General features: G+C 42.2%; 1 long non-coding RNA gene across 2 annotated transcripts; it reads right to left on the bottom strand.

Annotated features, from left to right (window-relative positions):
• Positions 1 to 318: 318 nt before the first annotated feature.
• On the bottom strand, positions 319 to 27,126 carry LOC142055376 (uncharacterized). 2 transcript variants are annotated; one of them, XR_012659910.1, is made up of 5 exons: positions 27,038 to 27,126; positions 26,514 to 26,569; positions 21,435 to 21,560; positions 17,741 to 20,248; positions 319 to 2,528 (listed from the first exon to the last, which is right to left on the bottom strand). It is a non-coding gene; the product is annotated as an uncharacterized LOC142055376 (long non-coding RNA). The 2 variants fall into 2 exon arrangements; XR_012659909.1 differs by having other exon boundaries at positions 17,741 to 20,244.
• Between the last annotated feature and the right edge of the window lie 25 nt (positions 27,127 to 27,151).

Raw genomic sequence — 27,151 nt, 5'->3', positions numbered from 1 at the left:
TCCCAGGGAGAATTCCAGAATTATCGCTTACTGACACTGGTTTATTTTCAGTGGAGAACGCTGACTTCTCAGAAAAGGAGGAGGGGAGTGAAGAACCATCTCGTTTGTTTTATCCCTGTGTTTGGTGGGTCAGGGCAAAGTTATTTGGGGGCAATTCTGCTGCATTCCTTGTCAGATACTCATTCCTCAAGTGCTGAGCAGGGAATTTTATTGCTTTCACTTGGGGTAGTTAAAAATAATAAATTGTGTTAGAGAATAGGAGATGCATTTTATATGTCTCTTATAAACTTTGCCTTCAAAGATCTCCATCAGGTGTGCAAATGCACCAGCAATCCTGTTAACATCTGGCAAGCAGCAAATGGGAAAAAAATCAGTTTTTAAAAAAACTTTAGTGTAAAATTCCAAAGGCAGTTTTTAATTAGTTTTTTTTTATCCCCCTTATTTTGCATAGGACAGAAGTGATCAGCAGTTCCTTAGAAAATATGCTGCTTCCACTGATGGTTCCGATTACGGTGTAATTACAACTACTGGAATGTCTTGTTTGAACAGAATTGTCATTGCTGCATTTTGGAAAACTGTGTTTTAAGCTTGACAAGGGTGGTCCTTGCAGGACTGTGTGTGACTACATGTCTGCAGTCAGCATGTGCCAGTACGAGGCATAAAGCTAAATGGCTCCTTGAATTTTAACTGACATGAACTGTAAATTGGGTAAGTAAGCTCTCAAGAAATGAGTGTTTCTGCCTATATGTTCATAACTGGAAACCATTTGAGTTCTAATTAACGAAATGGAAAAAGCCACTTTCAGCATTATTTTCCCATGGGAGGATTTTTTTAAATTATAAAATACGTGTTATGACTGCCGTTCTTTTATGTACTTGTTTCCAGGTATACACATACAGAGGTGCAGAGGAAACTGATCCATTTCTTCTGGTTTTAAGTCATGCTTGAGAAAAAGCCAAATTCTAATGTATAAATAGACACACAAATGCAACAATGTATATTTTGTTTTGGTCTGCTAGCAATGACTTTCAGTACTTCGTTTCTTGAGGAGAAATCCAACCTAGAGTTAGAACTTACTTTGAAGTCTTTCTATATTTGTAACATTGTCAGAGAAACTGTCCATGCTTCATGCTCAGAAAATTCAGAGGTTATATAAGTGCATTTTCTCACATAATAGAAAAGACTTTTCAGATGGATGATCTGTTGCATCTCAGGGGCCCTGAAGGTTGCCAGTATCTGTTCTACTTATGTGTGTATGCCTCACCGCTACCCAGAACTATCCATTCTCTTCTTTTCAATGGATTAATGTTTAACTTTAAGACCAGTGTGGGTATTGCAGGGCTCAGGCCAGACGCTCTCCCAAGTGATACGCACACCCATGTGTGAGTTAACACATTGCAGTGGTGCCACTCTTTCTAACAGGAGTCACTGGATGTGACATGCAGGTGGATATTTCTGGGAATCCTAACTTGCCATATCGATGTGTAAAGTCTCTGACAATTTCTGTTTACACAGCAATACTTTCTCATTATTTTAAAATAATTTATTGACAATGTGAAGATCAATTAATAGTATTTTAAAAGTAATATAATTGCCAAAAGATACAGGCAAGATTACCTCTTACACCTGTCCTTGAAAGGGGGTCTACAGAAAGGGATGATTTTTGTTTCTCCATTTGCCTCATCTTCCCTTTTCAGCCCTGTGGACAGATTCTCTTCTTCTACCCCCCTTGTATGGCTGCACAGGGATGGCAGAACCGGTGACTGCCTGGTGGAGTGCAAAGAGGTTTGGGCAGAAAGGCAAAGAAGAGGTGGGAGGACTGAAGGGAAGTGAGGGGCAACTGAAGGAAAGTGAGCACTACTTCCACTGCCTGTGACCCTCCATGAGACAAGAAGCATTTTGAAAGGACCCCAGCTCCTTCAGGGTGTTTGACTTCTCTAAAGGTTCCTGAGAGAGAAATAAAGAAATAGAGAAGACCTGCACACCCCTACCTATCGGGAGGTCTGACCTTGATCTTGGGGGATGTCTCAATTTCAACTCTCTTGGGCAGCTTAAAGATGCTGGGAACTCCAGTGAATAGGAATTAGGGTTTATGGCTTTTGGGTTTTGGAGAGGTAAACTGCAAACTAAGTAAACTCCAGCTGAGCAAACTGTTTGGGGATGTGAGTGGTGTTCTTCCTTGAAGGTGAACATGTTCCTGAAGACTCTGGTTAATAGGAGCTAAATTGTCACAAAATTAGTCAGTGATGTTCTTGTTTCCTGACCAGTTCAATGTATATTTTGATACACTGAGTAACTGATGACAGGAACCGCTTAGAGTAAGTGCTTAAAGTAGCAGAATGCAACCAAAATACTTGGGAGCTGCAGTTCTTAGAAGAAAATGCTCTCCAGCATGTCTGTTTTGAAGCAGTTTCTTCTTCCTTTTCTCTCACCATCCACAAGGTTCTGCTGTGATAACTGTGAGCACCACTCTCCATTGTCTGCTGCCACTGCAGAGCCTTCTAAGCATCTGGATCAGGCAGGTATATCTGTGTCAAGTCACAAAATATGGGGGAGTTTAATCAGGACATTCTAAAGGTCTTAGCAGATGTCAAGCAGCCATATTCAGAATTGCCAGCACCTTTATTTTTATCTTACTAAGTTTGCTTTCAAGCTTGAACATGTGTGTACACTAAGATTAGAACTATTTGCATGCCAGGTTTCAGAGTTCAGTTATTCTTGAGTTAACTCCATAAAAATAAAAACTAAAAAAAAAAAGTAGATGGCATTTGATCAAGAGGATAAGGGGAGATTATTTTATTTCAGGCAGAAATAAAAGACAATTTTTCTTTCAAATCAGTTAGTAAAACAAAGAAAAGGCAAAGCTGTGCATGGAGATCAAGCACAGGAAAATCTGATTTCCTGAAAAAAGTACTCTCTCTTCACTTCCTCCCGTTCTCCAAAGGCAAAAATTAATCACATTTCTGGATCCATGAGAGCTGGTCCCTATAGCCATGTATGGGAGGTCTGCTGCACAAGGAATCTGCAGCACTTCAAGGGAAGTTATGGCCAACTGCATTAATTACCCATGCTTCTACACCAACACTTATCTATTTTTTTTCATTATTTTTTCCAGTTCCCAGCTAGACTGAAGTACATTTGAATCAAATATCCAACCAAACTTTTCTGATATGTAAGATATTTAAGGGGTAGAATCCATATGCCTTGCAGTTAACGTCTGCTTGCAGACATAAGTTGTATGTTTGTGCATGTAAAAAACAGGGCTTTCCACACAACTAATAGATTGCGTAATAAGGCTACTGATGGCATAATCTAGCTTTATAAATTCAAATGGCTATTAATTCTCCTTAGTGCTAATCCTGAATTTATGGCGTTTTTATACGTGAAGGTCAGAAACAGGAAGAAACCTTCTCTGAACTCAGAGAAGAAGCCACTCTCTGTTGTTGCTACTGCATTAGCGAGACTGCAGTTACAGCCAAGACTCCGTATCATTCTTTTAGTAGAAAGTGGATTCAATTTCTATTTGGCTATCAAAAGCAGTGGTCCAGATGCAACATCTGGCCCAGGAAATCCCTAAACTGCTGGTTGTTGAAACAGGGAGGATATTTGGGGTGGGGGGTGGGTGGAGGGGGAATCACTCTGCACACACCCTGTTCTTATATTCTTTTCCTAAGCATCTGCCTCTGTCTGCTGTCAAAGGCAGGATATTGGGCTGAATGGATCTTTCATCTGACCCAGGATGGCAGTTCCTGTGTGTTTGGAGGGTGGAGTGGGGTGTGGCTGTGAACCTCCATCTTCCAGGATCTGAGGATCCCAAACATGACTTTCCCCTCCTGCCTAAAGCTTTATGGCTGTAGTGCTTCATCTATCATCTGTTTTCCCCAAATCCTGCTCACAGCAAAAGTGCAGCATAGGGAGACAGTTGCCCCCTCCTCAAGGGCTGTGTATTTTTTATGTGTTTATGTATTTATTTTGGCTGGATGGGGATTCTTTTTTTTTGTTTGGGTTTTTTTTCCCCCCCTCTGAATAGGGAATTCAGAAAAGTGACATCATTTTTAATCCTTGACAGTTTATGGGCTTTGAAAGAGATTCTGGATAACACTGAGCAATTAAGATGCCGTTTTAATAGTTCTTTCAAGTGAAATCAAGTGAGTAATTAAAGAAAATTGAATGAGGACCATGTCAGACCACCCACAAGCTCTCATATCCACTACAAATAGATTAATAAATCAGGGTGGGGGACAAATGCTGTGTGCCTAAGTGGTCCTATTTATATATTACTGGGTGACTCTAGGAATGAGGCTTTCAACTGGAAGATTTATTTTCTTTGTACAATGTTTCCAAGCAAGAACATGCAAGATTGTCAGTTGCTATTCAAGCAGCAGTAACTTTCCTGTCTTTTTAAATTCTGTATGGTGGTGTTAATGCCATTGTTTTGTATAGATGACCTACTGTAAAAGTCACAGAACATAAACAGGATTTTTTACATTAAATGCTGGATTAGAATTTCTGCTGCCCTGTTATTTATATTATTATGTATGGATGCTTGTTGAAAGTTGCCTTAGAGCACAGTCATGGGGTATGGTATTACACATGCTTTGCATTCATTTTACAGATGAAAATACCCAAGTGCAGGCAGAGGAAAAACAAGTGCTTTAGAGACTTACAATACAATAACTAAGTTGGTATTGAGGAAAAGTTATATCTCTCTGTTGTATATCAGTTCATTTCCTTAGGTGTAATCCCCTCCTTTTTTTTCTTTAAGATTTTCCATGTTAAATTTTGTGCCAAAATTTCTTGCTATAATTAGAAGTATTAACTGGAAACTGTATTTCCAAAATGTATTATTTGTACTGTAGCTGGGAAGCCTAACTCTGCCTTAGATCTATGCAAAATGTAGACAAAATATTGACGATTGAAAAATGACTCATGGAAATTAAAACAGAGATATTAATAGGATGAAATTCAATAACAGTTCTGAAAACTTGACTTGCATCTACAGCATTATTTTCCTGAAATGAACATAGGGTGAGACAGTGGTTCAATACAAAAGTCAAAATAATCTCATCGTATTTCACATACAGAATCACAGAAAACCATGTATTATTCCTCAAGAATTTCCCCTGTAGGATACCTTCAGGGCATAGCTGATGGAAAAGGTGCCAGGCAGCACTTCCTGCTCACCCCACATAAACTTGCTCTCCCTTCATCTTGTTGGTGTGTTGCAATTAGCTGGTCATCGTTCAGTGCCTGTTGGTGCTAGTACAAATACATACTTGCTGTTTTCTTCCTCTCCTAAAACATGATTTTCTGTCTTTACTGTGAATCTAGGACAATGCAGGCACCCTCTGGTGGTCAAAACACCACCTGTACATTTCTATGGGATTTCATTCTAAAACTTTTGCTGAGGGGCCAAAATGTCTGCTTTATGTTTTAAAGTCATACGACCATAGTTAGTTCAATTTTCTAAGAAAACCACCGGAATGAGCCAAAACTGGAGGAGAAAAATGCGTAGGAGAGGTGTTCCAGCATGTGTCAGGTCCCAGGAATGTGGTTAGTGACACTGACGGGTGCACACAGAGAGTAGCTGCAAAATTCATTGCACAGATTCTCACTGCCTGCCTGGCTGGTGCGCAGGAGTAGGGATGGCGCTCAGGATGCCAGGACAGGGCCTGCTGCTGGAGACAGGACAGAGCATTAGGGAGAAATAGGAAACAAACCCTTACTGCTGAGAAAAAATACCTGCCTAATGTCACAGGCTGCTCTTTCTCTGATCACTGGAAACTACAGGGATACTGGATGTGGCATATTGAGGTACAGAAAGCAAGTATAGGTTGATTTACTGGTTTCTACAGCTCCCTTTTAATTTGGTAGAGTTGCGCTCATGATAAAAACATTTGGACTCACACAGGGGATTATGATATGCAACTCTGAAATTTAGAGGAAGAATCTCCTAATGACTTTTCCTTTTCTTCTTCCTCTAACATGTTTGCATGTGAAAAAGTGGCATTTCCCTTTGTGGTTGTAAGGATTGTTGGTGTGGTCCTCTCTGGCAAGTTATTTCAACAACACCTGACTTCCTGGAGCTTGAGATGGTTTCTGAAACTGCTCAGAAAAACAAACAATGTTTGAAATCACTTTAAAAGCAACTATCAGCTACATCATCAGGAAGATAATCTAAATGGCTGTCCAAAATCTACCTTACAGCCGTGGCTTCTCCATCCCTTCTAAATCTGGCTGATTCTCACTCATTGCACAAGTTTCCACTGGTGTTTCTTAGCCTGTCCCCAAAGCCCTCAACTTGACTTTGTCTGCTGCCTCCCAGCAGCAACACATACTGTCCACCATTCAAAGGATAAGAGAGTCCTGTGAACACAACAGCCGACCAAGAAAAAGAGTAATTCACCAATGATTTATTCACTAAAGACCACTTGATCAATGCTATCAGTGGTGACAAAGAGGATTTAATAGTAACATACAATAATTCTTTTGTTGTTTTAAAACTCCACTAGCCACAATAATGGCTGCTGAAGTGCTCATGGTTGTCATGTGATTCTTAGTAGCCTATTCTTAAGGAAGCCAAGAAAGGAGGACTGTGACGTTTCATAAAAATACAGTTAATGTTATTTAAGGGTTTGTAATTAAGAGTGTTGGTGTCCCAGAATCCCCTGCTTTTCTTCATCTCCTAGTAGCTCTTCTGCATACCTGTGGACTGTAAAAAATGGCTCTGCGCCATAATACTCTGTGAGGTTTTAAAACTCTGTAGCACGGTCGTCTTGGCCAAGGGCTTCTGAGTGGGTTTTTTCTGTAGTAAGTCCAAAGGCCCTGCATAATTTGCTGGTACATGTACACTGTCGGCAGTTACATGCCACCATCAGAAAAGAGGCAAGCTGCCAGAATACCTGGACTGCTTAGAGTTTAGGATATATAGCAAAAAAAAAAAAAAAAAAAAAAATTCTGTGAGATTTCTTTTAGTTATACAACTACAACCATGTGAATAAGCAATATTTGTGCACAGGGTTGTGCAGAGGAGAATGGCTTTAAGAGGGAAGAAGATGAGTTTATGGCTGCCTTGAGCTTTCTGTTTCAAAATGCCAGATGCTGGATTACATTCAAAAAGAGTTTGTTCACCTTGAGAAATGAGGATACTATTCATAAGCAACCTTCAGAGTTCTTTCCCTTTGCTGAATTGAACAGTTGTTATCCAAGTCGTGTTATTTATGTATTAGTCTCTGAACATGTCAGTGCTTACCCTTCTTTTTGATGAGCTAAGTAGTCTGAATTCACAGTCTTTCTCATATAGGATGTTTATTTTCCAGGTGGCTAACCAGCAGCTCTTAAGCTACATGAACTGCTAGCAGTTAAGGTGCCATCTCATGCCAGGACCATCGCATGGTTACGGAAGGTGAGTCACCAGCCCATCTTCTCTCATTGCCTTGTCTCACCTTTCACGCAGTGAGCCGTGGGACTCCTGGAGAACCAATGTTGTCTTCTACAGATTGTTCCTGGAGTTACCATTTCTTGGCTTTTGAGCAAACCAAGATTTAGGTACAGGGCTTATAGGACAAGGACGATTGGTCATGTCTGTCTTAATCACTGTTGTGGCTTTTCTCTGAACTTTCTATAATTTATCAGCATCCCTTTTGAACAGCAGGCACTAAGCCTGGACAGTATTCTAGCAGTAATTGCTCAGGACTGCATGCAGACATACGATAGCCATCCCGCTTGATGTACCCTTGGGTTTGTGTATCCAAGAGCATCATTGTCTCTTTTAGCAGTGTGTCACATTGGGAGCTCCTGTTCAGCTGACAAAGCAGTGTGACTCCAATATGTTTCCAGCAACCTAAAGCTCATGAAAGAGATCCCTTTTTTTCCCTAGCTGCAGTTAATCATGAAGGGAAACAAGATTATATTGAGGTCTTTTTAACCATTTTTTTTTCCTGGGACCAGCTTCATTCCTGACCCCAGAAACAAAGACCTTAGGTATGAATTGCTAAATGCCTGAAAAGACCCATTCTCTTTCTTTGTTCAGGCAATATACAACAGATGCCAGCAAAGGTATTGAAAGAACTTTTGGTATGGACATGCATTCCTTTGACTGGGTGCTTGCATGAAAGAAAGTTTATATAATTATAGTAGTAAGAGCTGATATTTGAATACTATCCTTGACACAAACTACAAATTAAAGTTGAATGGGACTACCCTATTTATTCTGCTGCTGATACTAAAAGCTGCTCAAAAATGCTATTCAAAAGATCAGGAAGAAAATGCTAAGAAAAAATACAGTATGCAAGCAAGTTGTGGGCAGGTGTAAAGGGCATTTATATCCCAGCTGCTCTGAGGTCCCTAGTCACTCTAAGACAGTATATTCATGTGACAGAATTTAGCTAAGATTCTCCATCCTTCTTCCTTATGACTACTGCTGGCAGCTCCCCAGGCTCCTGCCAGGGAAATCCAGCCCCAAGCTGCTGTGTGCTGTATGCCCAGCAGCCTGAACGTCAGATGCTGATAAAGACATCAGGTCATGATCAAGGGACAGAAAGAACTAAGTGAGGAATTTCACACCCACACACAAGGGTGGTGCTGAGGAGGGAGGGCATAGAGACAAACAGGATTTTTCAGTAGGAAGAGCCCAGCTTACCTGCAAGATCAGCTGAGGACAGAAAAGGAAGATGAACTGTTAGATCTAAACAAAACAAGCCAGGAGCTGGGCCATAAGATAAGAATGTTCCTCCATAGCAGCAAGAAGACAGAGGCAAAGCAGCATGTGCAGGCTTCATTGCTTCATTACAAACTCCCTTATAGTGCTCTGTACTTGGCAGGCTCCTGGCTTACCCTGTGTGCCAGAGGATTTTCCTGGCTAAAGCAGTCTGCTGGCAGATGCTCCCACACCTCAGACCCAGAGATACCATCTCCCAAACAGCCTGTGTGACTAAGAGGAGGCTGACTATATTATCATTGCAGTATCCTGAAAAATATAGATAGGGATAATGATTACAGGAAAAGCTTTAAACATTGCCATGCTCACAGCAACAGAGTGCTTTATTGTGTGAGGTTGCTCTCAGTCGTATTTTCCCTTAAACTGAGGCTAAAAGAAGCAGCTTACTTCAAACCATTGATCTGTAATATAGAGGTAGGGAAAAGTAAAACAAACCCACTATTAAAACTACATTTGGTAAGCATCGTGTCTAGGGTCTCCATGGGTTCATGAGGCTGCAGGCCACTGTGTACTGTGTGCGCTGGTGGGCAGCTCAGATGTTATATGTGGCTTCTAGACCCAGGCAGAGATGCTGCCTTGGTGGAGACAGCTTTTCCCAGCCAGGATGGCAGGACTGCTCTCTTCCTGTCTGTCTGTCCCATTTCTCAGGGCACTGGAATATAACATGGTACTAGGGGGATTATGTCATGTCTTCCCCCTTCCTCCTGCCTCCTTCCCACCCCTAAGGTCACTTGGTTAATATTTCTATTGTATATTTTAATTAGCACATTCCTGGCTGCAGCCTACCTTCTCCTGTTCCTGGCCTCTTTAAAACACAGCAGTTTATATAATATATATTATTTTTAAAATGTTAATTGTGCAAGGACCTTTTAGGATTTGTAATGTTTAGCTTGCTGTGACCTTTGCACAGGATCTGCCCATGACACACACAGAGTAAACACTGGCTTGCAGCAGCAGGCTGCCAAAACTCCTTGGCCTCTGATCACCTTGTCCCCCGCTTACAGTTTGTTAGATTTCTGGGGAACCCTGCCACACATGTTAATGCAGCGAAACCCTATCTGTATCTGTTCCTTAACACCTATCCTGTGGTGTGCCAAACTGGGACTAAAAGGTTGCCTTTGATCGGCATCTGAGGGAGTCTGCATTTATGGCACAGCAGAGTCTGAGAATACGGACTAGCCCAGCAAACTGGAGGAGAGGTTTCCATTTCACAGAAGGGCTGCTCAAGAGGGGCTCACATACCCAGAGGGGCTCCCCAGCCCCTTGCAGCAAGGAGTGCTTCTGATGACTTTCTGCTGCTATAAACTCTGGACTCCTACAGCAGCCTTAGCTGCACTGGTGGGTGCAGGCGTCAGTAAGCCCACTGACCAAGATCACTCCACTTTGGTTACCACCCATGAAAAACTAAAAAGCTAATGACTATCCCTGACCTAAGAGAGATACAGGTGGGATCTTATCCATAAAGTGAGTACCTATTGAGAGATATCAATGCTAAATAAAGCAATCATGACAACGACAAATACATAATTTCTGTGTCAACCTAAGCATGCGGTGACAGAGGCAGATCTCAGAGGAAGGTAACCTCTGGCAGGGGAAAGAAGAAAAAGCAACAGTGAGCAGATGGAAGGGTGCCAAGGAGCTTCAGTCTGTGACCTGGCTGAGCTGCAGATACAGCAACACACCCAGGCAAAGCTTCATTAACAGCTTTATAAATGTCTGCAATATCTGGGTGTTGTCTGAAGGTTTCCCTTGAGCGTGCCCATGCGATCTGAGCCTCATACAGTACAGCTATAGAATATACAGGAAAGAGTAACAATGCTTCTTTTTAAGAAACAGATATCAGCAGCTGAAATAAGTCACTGTGCTTGACTTAGCCAAACCAAATTCCTGATGTCTGGAGTTTTGTCTATCTAGCGATAGCAGGATTAGATACAATACGCATGGATATACTGCACAACCATGCAAAACCAAATAGTGCCACAAAGATAATTGTGGTTTAATTAATACAGTCTGCTGCTTCATGCTCCACCAAGTTTTTGATTATTTGTCCATCTTTAAATTTTCAACAAAGCATTCCTGCACAGTCAGATGTCTACAGAAAAAGAAGAAAAAATGTATCTTCCTTTCCATTTTGGAAGTTTGGCTGGTTTTCAAGCCATTTCATTCAATAAAATATTTTTTTTTGTTTACTAACAACACATTTGGCGCATCCATTTTTCAAAACTTTATGAGATTCTAAATTTCTGTGAATTTCATAAGTGAAGAACATGGAATATTTTTACATAAGACATAAAAAACTAAAGCAATTTGGAAAACATATTTTAATTAAGGACATAAACATGTTTCTGAAATACTAAGTTTACCTGTGAACTTTGTTCAACAATTTCACTTTCATGTCTCAAACTCCAGCTTTTAAAAACATATCTCTCTCAACTACAAGATGGTACTTTTTCCCATTCATAGCATTGACACTGATGACTTTTTTAATGGTTATTTGGTGTAAAAGACTAAAAATAAAAACATATTGTTCTAAGCATTGTGGACAACTTTTCCAGACGGGAAAAACAGAGGGTTTTATGACTTAGGAAAGCAGAGTTCCCCGAGGGCTGGTCTGCTTTTCTTCCACTCTTCCTTTTAGGATTTTCTGAAAACATTTCACTTACTTTTGACTCTGCAGTACATTTACAGCCCTTATTTTTAGGGCTTTGTGTGTACCTCCCATGTGCATATTCCAGCCCTGCCTTCTGCCTGCTTTCCCATGCACACAGAGGTATCACAGCACTTGTTTACATCCATTCACTCAAACATGACCAAAGATTCAAAGTGGTGGGGTGCCTGGTTTTGGTTTCCCCTTCCCAGCTCTTAGGCAGAAATTTACTCTCTGCTTATAATGGGTTAGGCTGAGTGTTCAGTCTCCAGGAGGGAGCAGCCCTGGTGAGCGGGGGAGCCTTTGGAGGGGCCCATGCCAGCCTGGGGCGTTCCCTCATGCAGCAGGCAGAGGGACAGCAAAGCAGGCTGTGGCCCCTGGCTTCCTCACCCCACACCATGTTTCTGTCCTTGTCTGTGCCCATGTGAACGAGTAGGCAGAGGCTTCAAGGAAACAGATCTCTCTGCCCATCAGCTCCCTGGGGTATCCTCCAGCCAGCAGCCTGTGCTCTCCCTTCACTTCCCAAAGCAAAAGCTAAGCAGAAGCAGTGCAGCAAGGCCCAAAAGGGAGAAACATGCCTTTGTCTGCTCCCTTGTTGTCCTGAACAGCTGGGTTAGAGCCACACACACCCACGGCTGTGGATGGCAATATTAACTTTAAAAAGAAAATCCTATTTTTGATTGGCTGTGCCAGCTGTTTGATGGCACAGTTTTCCAGTAACTCAGAATTTCTTTGCAAAGAGTGAATCATTATAAAATAGGGAACAACTTTATATGAACACCGAGATTTAAACTGGGATGGCCAAATTTACCTCCTAGTTGCACCTAAATTAATAATCTAATTTTGAAAGGAAATCAGAACCTAGCAGCTGCTGGTGACTTTCTTTAAACTGTTTCAGAAGGAGTCAGATTATGTTTTTTTTCTAAGTATTTGGATGCATGTGCTCTAAAAAAATTGACAGCCTATTCTTAGAATATACTTCTGTTCATTGTTCATTTTTTTTAACCTAGAAATGTAACCGGAAAATGTACAAATGCCTTAACACTTAAACCACGTAAAAAGCATTTCATACTCAACAAGAGGGACCCAGTGTGTATTTCTTGTTCAACACATTAGCCATGATGAGATTGTCAAGCAACTGTATGCTTCCCAATATTTAATGTTTTTCAAGCTGATAAGCTTCACTGTCAGACTAAACTCTATTATTTGGTGTTTTCTTAAAAGTTATTTGACCGTGTTGTCTCTACTGCCTCTGATTATTTAAGCCTTAATTCCATGCTATTTAAATGTTTTGTTCAGGCTAAAGCTTAGTTATTTAACTGATAAATCTGTTAGTCTGCTTAATAATTCTTAAACATCACATGTTTGTTAGTGGTTTAAGTCAAGTACATTGTCTGCATCTCTGTAAAAGAAATTAATGTTCTATATTAACAATTGCAAGATGTTAGGAAGTATGCTAGATATATAGTCTTTCTCTTACATCCAAAACTGAGATCTTCTAATACCGATTCCTGTTATTAAAATAGCAGTTGTTATTAGTCCATAGGTGATGTGCCAATAGACCTGCCATTAACTCAACACACCTGTTATCGACTCAGGAAAAGCTCTGAACTTTGCTAAGATGAAAAGAAAATTCTCACACCCAAAGCAGGGAGTCGATATAAAGTGGTGATGGATAAATGGAGGCTAGAAATTAAAAGAGGGTGTCAGCATTACAAAGAAGTGGTGGGTCAAAACCTCTACAGGCTATGAATGAAGGTTGATTACCTCCGCACCATGGATCATGGGGTTGCTCCTAACAACGAGGGCTGCACTGTTGGCCCATCTAACCCCGGGATCTTGCCCTATGGTCCATTTTGTTCCGTATAACCATAAGGGCTTGGCTTCCTGTTCTGTTAAGCTTTCGTTTACCTGGGCATGGTAATCAGGAGAACTGGACTATCTGGGATTGTTTCCAGTATAGGGCAGGAACATAGACAGATGTCTTTGTGGAAAAATGTTAAGATGGCAAAACTCAGGCACTGAAAATAAGGAACTCCAGGCTTAAATCTGCCTGCACACCCTTAATTCACATCTTGCCAGGTGCAGGTGCACACTGTACCTCATTCGTATTCCAGCTCCCCAAATTCAAAGGACACTTAAGCGATGCTTAGTTTTTTTGCTGGCTCAAAACTTGAGTGTACAAGGTGGAGAGTGGCCCCCCCCTCCTCCTTCCCTGAATGCATTTTCCCTCACCTTCCTGGAAATTTCTGCAGTGTGGCTCCCCCTCCTTATAGTCTCCCTCTCCCCTTCGCCCTCCCTCTGACGCCATGCACCAACCTTTCCAAGGCTGCCAGTCTCCCGCCTCTTTATTTCTGCTTATCATTGTAATGGGGGAGCGGGCTGTGTTTGGGAGTAGCAGATGTGTTGTGCCCCAGGGCTGCGGCGGGAGGGTGCTGCCACACTTTGGGCTGAGCCCCCGGTGCCTAAAGCACAACCAGCTGTGCCTGTGGGAGGCGTGGGAACCCCGAGGGCCCTTCAGCCCAGTAAATGGCTGCACACTTGAAGTCCACTGTGGCTAATTAAACCCTTTTCCAGCACACCGGAGGAAAAAACCAAGTAATATCTGTCAGCCTCTTGCCACCCAAACTGCAGCATTAGAAAGTTCAGTGTCAGTCTCACTTTCCTTGACTTCTCCCCTGTGTAAAACAGGGGTGCAGCTGTGCCAGTGTGCTGAAGTCTATAAATGAAACGTGTTGCATAGGTGTATTGTTAGCTGCTTAATAGAGCTAGATAGCACTAGAAATGAACCTGAAGCAGACAGTGAGCCACAGCAGTGTCAGTTTAAACCCAGATAGCTGAAGTTTTTTCTGAGAATGACTAAAGTGCAAGGAAAAAAATAATCGCTGTAGCATTCCTGTAACTCTGTCAGAGGCTTCTGTCTAGCTGACTCAAATGCAGCAGAGACCATGGAGGTCCTGCAAGGCTATAAAGATCACTTTTTGGCTCACATTTTTCAATGTCTCTTTCAAAAAAATGTCATTTTGAACAGCTGAGCTGTCTTCTCCACTTAGAACCTTCCAGAGAGATTTCCTGACAGGCTAGTACATCCTCTCACACTACTGGCAGCTCTGTGCTCAGCGCAACTGCCCTGCACAGGTGATTTCCTTGAGTTGTGATGACAAGGTCAGTTTTGGATACCAGGAAAGCGGAGGGATGACTTGCCATCAAGAAATACTCTTAGAATGAACATGTCACCAAAATCTTTCTGTATTACAACTGCTCACTGAGGAGTTGCCATATGCAGAGGTGTGACCCCTGCAGTGTTATGGGGGAAAAACCTGTGAGGCTAAGCTGAGAATACCTTTGGGGTTTTCTGAGTTAACTTCTCTGGGCTAAGGAGCACCAGGATGTGTGCAGTTATACAGCATATATTGTAACTGCACCCAGCACAAAGAATTATCTTCTAACAGGACAAACATGTTTTTTTTTCTCCCCTACCTTGCACTAGTACTTTTTTATACAGGCCCCCAACCCCTTTTCCTCTGACTCTGTAACACCTCATAAAACAAAGTGCTTGGCTGAGTTGGTGGTGTATAACAATGAAACTGGTATATATAGCTTGGAGATTTTTTTTTTTTAAGAAAGCCTCTTTTTTTGTTTGTTTTGTGTTTTAGTGTTCCACCTGCAGCTTCTGAATCCACAGGCTACCACACTGTTTCCACTGAATTTCAGAGGTTTGGTCCCCAACTTGCCAGTGGGTAAGCTGTGCCTAAGCTTTAATTTGAATAATTTTTTTTCCAGTATTATAAGTAACAGCTATATTCAGATAAAATACACTGAATACTTTTCTACAGTACCTAGAGAGGTAATATTGTACCGAAAAATCTGTACTGATTTTTCCTAAAGAACTTGGAAACAAAACAGTGTGGCCATTGTGTTTCAAACATTAGAGCAATTGTTCGGTACATGTGGTACAACACTAAATTTCTGTGTCAGAATATTGTGCCAACTCTGAGTCTCTGTAAATTACGGTATTGTGGGCATGCGCATGTTTAAACAAGTGCTTTCCTATCTCCAGGTTATATAGTCATATTTATGTGTATGGTTTGGAAAAGCCAGACAACACACTAAAGTGATAAAAGGGAACCTGAAACGTGCTCATTTTTTTCACACCATTGTACTTCTAAAAACAAAGCAAAACCTGTTAGGGGGCTTGGATTTTTCCTCTAAGTACACTGGTATTTGTTATATATAAATCCTAATGTGTAGCATAAAACCTATAGGTAGAAAAAGAGACCTAGTAAAACAAATACAGATAAACAAAGAATAGCTCCTTCCTATAGTTGAAAGTGTTTTGTGCTATCGTTTGTGTTACTCCAGTATACTCAAAACCTGTGACTCTAAACATCTTTAAATTACAGGTTTACGCAGCGAAAATAGTAGTATAACTCCTTTTGGATTCAACAGGCTAACTAGTGGCTTAACATACCACTGAAGGTCAGGAGAATATAATTCATCTTCCACAATGCCTAGCTATCACCAGCTACACTTCTGGACATATCCTGGAAAATGAAACTCTGAAAACATTCCAAGCACTTCAGTGGGATTATTGTCTATGACAAGATCCTCTTGGACAATACACAGACCTTTTTGCATGCATCTCCATAATACCCAGTAAAAATCAAAGCTCCCCCTCAGGACCGCTGTGCTTGCTGTGCACAGTATTTCAGATGGGCTGGTAATATGTGGAATCAGCACGATCCGTGACGAAAACTAACTCACATGTTCTCACCCACATTCTCAGTTTAAGCCTTCATTGTTCTTTTGAATGTTGTTTTCTTACTTTTGAAGAAAAGTTTCCCATGTACCATATATGACACCTAGCCCTGGAAGAAGCTAGTTACTGTGCTCTATTTCCTTGTTTGAACAAAACAGGTTATCTTCTGAGACACTATTTCTGTCTTTTTAAGTCGTAAAAGTAAAAACATTTTCATATTTATTGTTCTTACTGTGATTACCCTGTGGAAACAATGGTTGTATAGAATAGTTAAGACACTGGGCAAGATTAATTGATTACAGGATCAGCTGGTATGCTCAAAGAGCGTTAGCTTTTCCCAAGATAAGAATCTTATTACAAATTAGAAGTGGACTGTAACAGGCGGTGCTAGCCCTTGAACCTAGGCTCGGCGTCCACCCCCACACTGCTGCTGATTTCATTCTAAGCCTTACATACTGGAGCACTGCAAAGAATGATCACATGCGAACAACGTAATTTCCAAATGCAGATGCAGTCAGACAGTATAAGAAAAGAAGAGCATCTCCCTGATTGAAAAACTTTAGGAAGACTGGTGGCTGCTTTAGAAATAATCAATATGAGAAACCCAAAAGGTAAGCATATTGTTTTGATTAGAGCGCCAGACCTAGGAAAGCAAAAGAGGAATGGGAAAGTGAAGAAAACTGCAGAAGGAAAAGAAGGCAGAAAGTTTGGTTTCTAATTGCAGAGGGCTTTTATTGTTAGTATTAGACGTTAGTATTCTTTTCGGCTATAAAGGGTGGTTTGGGTTACGCTGATCTTATATTGCTGAGACAAGGAGCTGGACAGATTCTACAGAAGAGAAGTGTGTGACTCATGGAAAGAGTAACTAGTGAAGAACTTGCTCAACTTGAACTCTTGCTTATAGGGATTTTATTTACCCCTGGGGAAGGGTGAAATTTTCCAGTTTGGCATAGAGCTAAACTACTTTACCAGTGAGAGAGAACTTGGAGCCTCCTTTGCTGAGAAGATAAGCTTTCATGATACAGGATAAAGGCCTAACATGTACTGAAGATTATTGCACAGCAAGAGAGGAAAAAGATGCCTTAAAGCATGTTTCTTTTAACTGTGAAAACTGCCTAATGGAGTATTCAATACCTATGTTGTACTTAATTAGATAGTCACATTAACTCTTTTTCAGTACACAAGACAAACCATCACACTGTTCTTTAAAGCAGACACACTTACCAAAAAATAAAGAAAAATGCTCCCTGCTTTGAGGAACTGAGAATCCTTAGTAGTTCTTTCAACAATACAATATCCATATTCTCATTCACAAAAAGCTCCATTACAGAAGTCAGTCAAAACTCTTTTTTGATTTTTATTCCTAATGTGAATAATAAGCCACTTGCCTGGTGACAACATTATGGGCACTTAAAAAAATCTGCTGTGGAAAAATTTGGAGTTACATTCAAGAAAATTACTTGCTAAAGACGTTTAGTTTAAATGCAAATGCAGCCTCAGCTCATCTGTACAGACATGTTTGAAAAGAAAGGGGAAAAAAAACCCCACTTCCCTAATGTACTGATCAGAGCTCTTAATAGCAGTCTAAAACATGCATAAGTTAAGCAAAACTCACCAGTTACCCTGGAACAGGGCAGAACTTAATCCTCAGGCGCTGCCTACCTGAAAACTTGAAGATCACAGAGACAAAGAGAGATGAGAAGAGATTTGGATGCAGATTCCAACCAGACACTTTTAATACAGGAGTTATGAACATGGATCTTTGGGTTTTGGTTTGTTGTTTTTGTTGTTTTTTTGTGGTTTTTTGGTTTGTGTTTTTTTTTTTTTTTACAAACCCTACATAAAATTATAAGGAAATACTTAAACTGCTGTTGTGAATCTTTTGTTCAGAGTAACTAATTATTTACACAGTATTGTAAGACGACTTTGTTCTACCTAATGGTGTTGTCAAATCACTTAGATCCTCTCTGCAATAAAACAAAATCTTAAGTTCTTTCAGAAGGAAAAAAACCACCTCATTTTACAACAAACAAAATATAATAACAGGCAGTATGAGTGAAAGTTCAATTTATCAGCCCTATCTTTGAGCAGAGCTAAATCATTTAGTAGAAATCTGTTCTAGTCTTTGAAAGATACATGATAACGTATATGATGAGAGGACTGAAGAACTGTACAATTGTGGCTTGCCAAAGCTGCATTAAATAATGAAACACTGGAGTTGAAAATGTAAGTATTTGATGGACTTAACCATAAAGAATCACAAGAGATTCCCGCAGACCCTGAGAATACTAGGTAGTGTATCTTAAGCAAAACTGGCAAACACCCAAAAAACCCACTTGTGTTTTGCCAGTCAATGCTAAGGACTTACACATGGTCTTTGTTCACTTTCTCTCAACTGGAAAGGGTTTATCTCAGTTTAAATAGTTGGCAGTCATGATTTCTAATTTTCATAATTGCAGTTGCCTTTAAATCAACTCTGCTTGAAAAGCACCTGCAAGGGACCTTGCTGGAAATCATCAGACTTACCATTCTGGAGAAGAATCCCCATCCTCGTCAGCCATTGCTGCAGCCCCATAGAAAATGAGGGGCAACACAGATTAATTCATCTTAGAAGTATACTAAGGATATTAGTATATCCTTAGAATATAGGAATTACTTGATCTTAGGACAGAGATGGCCATCGATGTGCTTTTAATAGGAATAGATGAGAAGCTTCTGTACAGATGTAGGTCATTCTTTTTGTCTTCTGATTACATCTTTTCAGTTCAAGATTGTACATATTCTGATAGGTCAAAACTGTGGTCCTTGAAAATGCTATGCTTGTTTTGAATGAAAAGGATAGAAATCTGCATTTTTTTCTGAAAATTTTAAACTTTAATATGAACAAAGCTAGCAAATTCATCTACATATGGATCCCAAATCTAGATAATTTTCCAGATTTTCTGTGTGCTGCTGGCTAAAAGTCTACACAAGTAAAATGAGAAAAAAGAAAAAAGGGTTACACGATCTTAAACTTCTTGCTACAAATGCTTGCTTTCCTGGATGACCCTAGTGTGGACAGATAATGGCTCTACTCTTTACACCCCAACTACATGTGATTCAAACAAGAATCTAACTTGCAGGTTATTTCCAGATAGGAATACAGATGTGCACAGCTAAAAGACTCTGTGCATGCTGTTCTTATCTGCTGCATACAATATTATATTGCCCTGCAAATCTGTGTATTCTAATAAATCAGCCTGCAGATGTGTAGCGGGAGTGCCTGCTTTTGTGTGCAAAAGACTTCTGAAGAGTCCATCAGCGTGCCTCTGCGGAGACACCGCCTGTGCTGGAGACTGGAGCCCCACTGGGAGAAGTGAGTGAGTGCCTGGATGAAGGAAAGAGTGAAAGGCTGCCCCTCAGGTGGGCTCCCTTTGCCGGCAATGAGGAGCTGCGGCTGCGTGACTCACCGGCTGGCCTTCATGGGAATGTCTGAGACTAGGACAATGTCGTGGGCATGCTGTGGACAGACCACAAGCTGTGCACTGTTTAGATTCATCTGCTACTGCTTTAGGGAAGCACAGTAAATTATGATGGTAAGCTTAAAACAATCTGATAATTATAGAGACTTATTTTAAACACAGCTGTTAAGGGAGGATACAAATTTATAATTTTCCCAATCATCCTTTGTTTAGGCTCAGTGTCCTGAGCCCAGGAGGCAAACACTGCAAAACTGACTGTAACCAACAGGAATGGAAAAAGGATCTGGTGATGTGACAGTCTCTGAGGCAGGTTAAAGCCATTGCACAAAATACTCTACCCTCCACATACGGGCTTAAATCCAGAGACCTGCAAAATCAGAAGGAAGCCTTTCCATTGATTGCAGCTCACTCACATTGAAGCCTTTTGAGAAAAAAAACCTATGTACTTGTTTGTGTCCCTGCTCCACCCCTTTGTGGAGGGTGGTGGTCCATTGAACACAATTTAGGATCACAGTCCTCTTGCTTAGAACTGCTAGGCAGGTCCTTCCCCCATTCTCCCTCTTGTGTCCCAGAAGACCGCACTGGAGCAGGGCTTCCCAATGCCATCCCTTTGTGCAGGAATGCAACAGCAACTGAACTACTGCTGGGCATACTTAGCCTGCCTCAAAAAAAAAAGCACTTAATTAGGAATCAGACATGAGGCTAGTGTGATAAGGACAAATAAAGTCACTGGCTTCCTCTGACCTCCACATGCCTGTTTTGCTCAGGATCTTGCAGGCTATTTGGGACAGCTACAGTTCATCTGCTCTGGAAGTAGTCACTTACATCGGTTTGATTTGGCTGTTTACAAACCATGTTTTAATTTTCTGGTGTTGTCAGCCCCTACCAGGCCCTTCCTGGATAAGCCCCTTTGCTATAAGGCCACACTGAATTTCTGTTCTCTAAATACAGGTGAGGCTCTGTGCTGGGCTGGCCTATCTCTCTATGGTACTCTTATGTTACAACCTGTCTGGTGGCAAGATGAGTTCAGGCTGTGCCTGATGTCATGTTTTATCCCAGGTGTTTAACCTTTTTCTAGGGTCTGCTTCATCCCTCCTGGCATGCTGTAGCTCTTCCAGTTCTCAGGTACCTTCCCACCTCCAGGAAGCCTTGTACAGGCTTACTTTCTTGAACTGGTTTCTGTCCCAACCAAAATGGGCACGAGCTGTGCCTGTTTCCACCTAAGGCTGCTTGTTAGGCATGATGCCACACCTCATCACGGACTCACATGATGACTGAGGGTGGAGGGGACCCTCAGAGGTCCTCCTGCTCAGACCAGGGTCAGTGTTCAAGCATCCTGATGCAAAACACAGACTTACTGCAGACTGACATTAAACACCTCTGCAGACACCTTTTGCTATTGGAGAAAAACTGATGGAAATGAAAGCCCAGCATTTTTCTCCCTACTTTTTTTTAAAAAAAAAAACAACCTTGTAATTTTCATTTCATCACCTTCCACCACAAAACTTGAAAGAGCAGCAGACAGAGGACCTATACACACACTCCCAACCTCTAACATTGGTGCGGCTGGGAGCTGCTCCAAATGCATCATTAGAAGTAGTATTCTGCCCTTTTTTAATTCCAGAGAGCCAGGATCTGCTGCTCTGTGTGCCCAGCTGGTCTTTAAACAATTGTTTACCCTGACAGTCAAGCTCAGGTACTAGTTTCTAGCACAGCAGTCTAAGAAGGGCTGGGTTTCTCTCTTTGTGACATGGAGAGCAAGGTTAAAGTGTTAAAGCAGATGCCCAAGCCACCCACCCAGCATCATCCCAAGCTGTCAGAGAGGGAGACCAAGCATGAAAACATTACCTTTCAGGTTATTAAGCAGCTGCTGCAGGGGTAATCATGGCTGGTGTTCCCACGAGCCGTGGCTCCTCTTCCCATAGTCTCATACCACTTCTGCTTCTCTTCCACTTATGCCGATAGGCTGGCCTGCTGGATTATGTAAAATTATGAAATCTTTAAGATATTCTTTGATGCTAATTCAAGTCAGGATGGGCTTTATGTTACGCAGACGCTTTTCCTTCAGCTTTTATAAGCCTGAGCAGCACACAGTGCAACAGTGAAAAATCAAGATCCACTGCTGAAGTTTATTTTTGTAGAGGTTAGTATTCTTGGCATATGACATAGCCATGGTGTGAGAGTTTTCAAATATTAGTTATAATATTTACTTTGCTTTTGAGAAGAATGTGTTAGTTTAAACATGTCTTCTCCTACAGTAAAGTGAATAATGAAATGTATTTTCTCATTTCTGTGGTCCTTTCCACCTAATTTCCTCTGCTGTTTATTTATTTTCAATGTATACAGGATTGTACAAAGAAACAAGCAATTGAAAGGAATAGTGTGATTTAAAAGTTCAATGGATATTTTAATTGTTTTGTAAACAAGATATTTTTAATTTCTTGAGGGAAAGAATAATTGCAAAAGCACATTGTGGAGATTTTCATATCTTGGAAACAATCTTGAATTTCTGAATCAGTTATTTTATGCATGTGAGGATAATCATGACACTGCCAAATATTCTAGTAGAGGTTTCTGCTAGTTCAGGAAAGTGGAATTTGAGATTATGCAAATCCACACAACTTCTTTTACTACGACAGTTATGTCAGCAACTTGAAAAGAAGCCAACTCCTACTTACCTTAAGCATGTATCTTGTTGGATATGATGGTGGTCAGTAGTGATAGACTGGCATTAGACTTTTGCCAAACAGATCCAACTTTCAGTGTGACTTAATGCAAAAAAAAAAAAAAAAAAAAAGCCCTCATGGCAATCTCTTTTGGTAGTAGTCTGAGGGGGAGTGGGGACCATTACCCTGGTTGTCATTAGTCTGTCTTCTTTTCCCATCCAGATTTGCAGCTCTGGACTCCCTGCATGCTAATCTGACTGCTCCAGATGCCCAGTGCCACCCAGGACCGATATTGCTCCAAGATATGAATTCATATACAGACCAACCTCTAAGTCTCACCATAAAAGTTCCTTCATCCATGAAAAGCTAGTCTGCTTCAGGACTGTGTGACTCCCAGTCAGAAAAACTGGTACAATTTATCTGCTGGCACATGTGTATAGTGCCTAATGCAACAGAGCCCTGATTGCAGCGGCAATAACGATGCATTGGGAGACGACGGCTTCTTTCAGAGGAAGTGCTGGGGAAGGCGCTACAAAGATGCATTCATGGCAGCAAATCCAAGGAGGGGGAGGCGGAAGGTTGTTTAGCCAAGGTAATGTAGTGTGAGTCTGGAAACACCAAGATGAGCCAGGGTTGATCGTTACAGATCTCCAAGTCACAAAGGAAGACCACTGGTAGTGAATGGGTTCAGCAAAGCTAAGCCACTTCCTTCTAAACCTCACACATCCATCCAGACCTCATCTGACTATCTGAGTTCCTCAGAAGTGAATGGAAGTGCCTACATGAATAGAGTAAGCAGGACTTGTATTTTTGTGAAATGTTATTAATGATATTTATACCATGGTAACACTCAGGAACAGTTGAGGCCCCAGGATATTAGTTGCAAACCATACAGTAATTACAGTTTCTGCCTGAAGGAACAAACAACAGTCATGGTTGGAAGGTACAGTCCTGCTCAGAAAATACCTTGTAGAAGTGATATTAACATCGAAACAGTCTTACTCTGCAAATCTACTTCATTTATGTATTCAGAGTCATGTGTGCTATATACTTTAGTGACATAATAAAGGTCAATTACTTTTTTCCCTGATCTGATGACAATGAGACTGAGCTGTTCTCTTTTGTTCGAAAGAAATACCTTCTAAACTGGAATCACATTACCTGTACAAAGCTGTGGCTAAAGGTATGATTTAGCCTGCAAAATACAACGTTTTTTTGCAGATACTTGTATAGTACGGAAGAGGGAAGCAGCAGATACAGGTCTCCAGCTGATTCTCAGCTTACAAGAAATTATAGAGACTGTTTTTCCTCCTTTACCTCACAGAAAGTTTGGAGTAACATTACTGAAGCTAACGGAGCTACTACTGTAAAAGTGCTCTTCTGTAGCCAAAATTGGGGCTGAACACAGTGTTCAACCTTGTCAAACTCTAAGATGTTAACTGTGAGCTCCCAACCCAGTTTTCCTTGCAGGCTAAGGCTTGCTGCCTGGTGGACCTACAGGAGGACCAGAGCCACTTGCTGGCCCTGTAGCTCGACACATGGGGCGCCACCATTCATTCACCTTGCTGCCTAGCTAACCGGGAGGTAGGGATCAGGGAGACACTGCGGCGCTATGCTGCACAAGGAAGGCTGAGTGATCACCCACGCCCAGGTGACTACACCCTTAATGTAACGTGCATCTTCCCTCGAGCGTCCTGCGAAGGTCCCTGCTTTGCCCTGTGAGCCTATGCACCAAACACATCCTCCATGAGACACGGGGCCACAGTCATCTTTCATTTGCTGAAAAAGAACTGTGGAAGTGTGAGTGCTGCCAACTTTGACGGCTCAAAACCAATTGGCCTTCCTCACACAACTCATGGGACTGGCCCCAAAATCATGAGTCTTGAACAAAAACATATACAGCAGTTTAATTCTTGCTTTTATTTTGGTTTGAATAATGCTATTTTGATTCTTATTGCAGCTACTGACACCCTCAAACTGGCTTCCCTGTCCATGAAACCTTTAGCCCTTGAAGCAATCCTGCCATCTCATTGGACAGTAGTTCTGCCTCCTGCATCCATCCTGCTCCCAATCTTCCAGCCAGTTCTGTCCTTCTCAGCCTCAGTTACGCACTTACAGCAGAGCACCCCGAGGGCTCCCCCTCTGGTGGGAGGCGTATGGGCTAAGGACCTGTCTTCATGTTTCCCTATGTTCACCCTTTAGTCACAAACCATGGGGGAAAGGAACAGAAACAGCGTGAATTGCTTTCCCAACTCTTTAAGAAAGTGGTGTGCTGGTAGGTGGTGCGAGACACTAACCCTTGCTTCTAACAGCAAGCTCAGTCAGTGCCTTTTCCACAGGAGTTGGGGAGGCAGCCAGACGAGGTTTCTTATGAGCAGTGATGCCATTTACTAGAGGATCCTCAGGAACTTTAGTAGCCACTTGGCTTGTTTTTGAAAGGCCAGCATCTAGCTGTTTGGTGCTGGACCCATGCACTTTTTGTTCTTTGGAAGCAGTGACTCTATGAGCAAAGAAAGTTTGAGCTGAGGTTTAGACCGCAGTGGCAGTTCACTGAAGTTCTCTCTCTTAGCTGTTAAACTTCTATGGCCAACCCAACATGTTACTGCAGCCAAACTACATCCCTAACACCCAAGACCCTCTAGACTTGGGGGGGGGAAAGGCTGACCAAAACCGGACAGATGGAGAAGTGTGGATTTCCTTGTTGGAGGAAAAAAAGAACACTGAAAGTCAGATCTGCCATGCAAATTTGTGAGGAGTACTTGACCTCAACCAATTAATCTCAGCTAATACTTAACATTTTTTTCAATAATGTTTTTGAACCTAGATCATTTTATGCAAAGCATCCACCTTTGTGGATATATTTTCCCTTGAGGTCCCTTACCATTTGCTGCACAGTAGCCAGTAATACATTGCATTTGCCCCCTGCATGACATGACTTCAATCCCATGTTTCTTAAAAGCAACTGGCTTCTGCTGTGGAATGATGCAGTTTTTGCCCTCTGTTCAGAAAACCCAGCCACACACATGGTTGTGATCTCATTCTGGAAAACTTCTGAAGGACAGCAGCCCTGTGCAGAGCAACAATCCTGAGTACCACATCAGTTCCTCTCTACTTACTCCGTCCTCACCCCACCTCTCTGGTTTCAAGGTATTTTTTTGTTCCCTCAACACTGCAAAAACATTCAGCATGCTCAGGATTGACAATAATTAGCCTTCGGAAGACTGAACAGTTCAGTTGGTGAGAATGTCTCCCACGTTAAAAAAACAAATGTGTACACTTTCTAAGAGAGGAGGCAGTGGTCTCTCAGTTAACTTCTTAGCTATCTTCATGCTGGAGCTACCTTCAGGTTTTAGCTCAGTTTTTTTCTGAACCACCAGGGAGTTTTATTTCAGTTTAACCCACTGTGGATTTACAAGCCCCCAGTGCTAGTGACATTTTCTTTTCAGCACTGGGTTTCAATTCAGAGCACTGGAGGCACAGGAGCAGAAGCCTTTAATGCCAGTGTGGCTCCCTTACACTCTGACTATAGAAAGCTCCAAACTCTCATCTATTTAAAACAGCTATTTATTTTTGAGCATTTTTAAATAGATGAGAACTAAGGAGGAAGGGACCACTGTGCTCCCAACACTGGCTCTTGCCTGGAATCCTGTCAATGTAAAACCCTCCTGCTTCCCGTGCCGGCTGCGTAGCTGAGCCAAGCATATTCAAAAACAAAATCTCATCAGTTTGAAGCCAGGGTCAGTGTCCTTAAAGCTCTGGAAAAGAGCAGAGGAGAACCCAGGGAGGAGGACCTACATTCCAAGCTATGGGATTTGCAAACCGTTTGATTCTCCACAAAGTTTCTTGGAAAGAACTAGGACACATAAGCTTCTGAGTATTTTAGAAGATGTAACCTTCGGGTTATTTTGTGAGCTTTGTTTTTTTCTTTATTTACAATGCTAAAGGGTGACATTGGTTAAGACACATTGGAGAAAAACATAGGCAGTTTTGTTTACGTATTAATTCCAAGTGTACAATTGTTGTTTCTATTTTGTTCTTCAGGAATACATACTGGTTTACAAACATCAAGAAAACCAAGAAAGAATACCATCCCTCCTAATCCTGCTAGGATTTCTGCTAAGAGCAATCTCAAATCTATGGCTCTCATCAGGCAGAGACTGAGGAATGTGCTTACCTTTGACGTGTGTAAGTGCTTTAATTGAGCTCCTACCTACAAAGTGAAGAATGTATATCTAGCTTTTTTGGGGCTTTAAACCCTTACCTCCATCTGACACCACTGCTCTGCCCAGACGGACCCTTAACCTCTGGCGTCGACCCCTACAGCAAGACATAGGCAGCGGGCGGGTTATTACCCTTTCATTCAAGTCCCCCCCACCCGACAGAAACGAAACGCGCACGGGCTGCAGCAGCAGGGGTGCGCCTCCCCAGCCGCAGGGGACAGCGGGGCCGCAAGCAGGCGGCACGGCGCGCCCCGAGTTAAGACGGGCGTTTCGGCGGCTGGCGGGGCGACGCAGGGCCCGCCGCAGGCACCGACCGGCCGCCCCGCGCCCCCCGGCCCTGTCACCTGGCCCCGGCGCCGGCCCCACGCAGCGGCCCCCCGCGCCCCGGGAGCGCTGCGTGACGTCACGGCGGCCCCAGATTGGCTGCGCGAGGCCGGCACCGGGGCAAGGGCACCCCCCCCGCCCCCTCCCCTCCCGCACACGCTCACTCGCGGGTAAACTCTTAAAAAGAGGGTTGTTGGTATTCCGCCCCCCAGCCCGGGGTGGCTTAGGGACTGTTCCTCACCGCGGCACGCAGACCCCTGGCAGCTCCGGCAACCGAAACATCTGCTCTCCATTGCGACCACCCCCCCTCCAGCAAACACCCTTCCCCTGCTGCTGCGGCTGCTCCTCCCTCCCC

Source organism: Phalacrocorax aristotelis, chromosome 3 (genome assembly GCF_949628215.1).
Source record: "Phalacrocorax aristotelis chromosome 3, bGulAri2.1, whole genome shotgun sequence".
NCBI classification, from domain to species: Eukaryota; Metazoa; Chordata; class Aves; order Suliformes; family Phalacrocoracidae; genus Phalacrocorax; species Phalacrocorax aristotelis.
The sequence above is the reverse complement of the archived record's forward strand: the minus strand, read 5'-3'. Positions and strand labels throughout refer to the sequence as shown.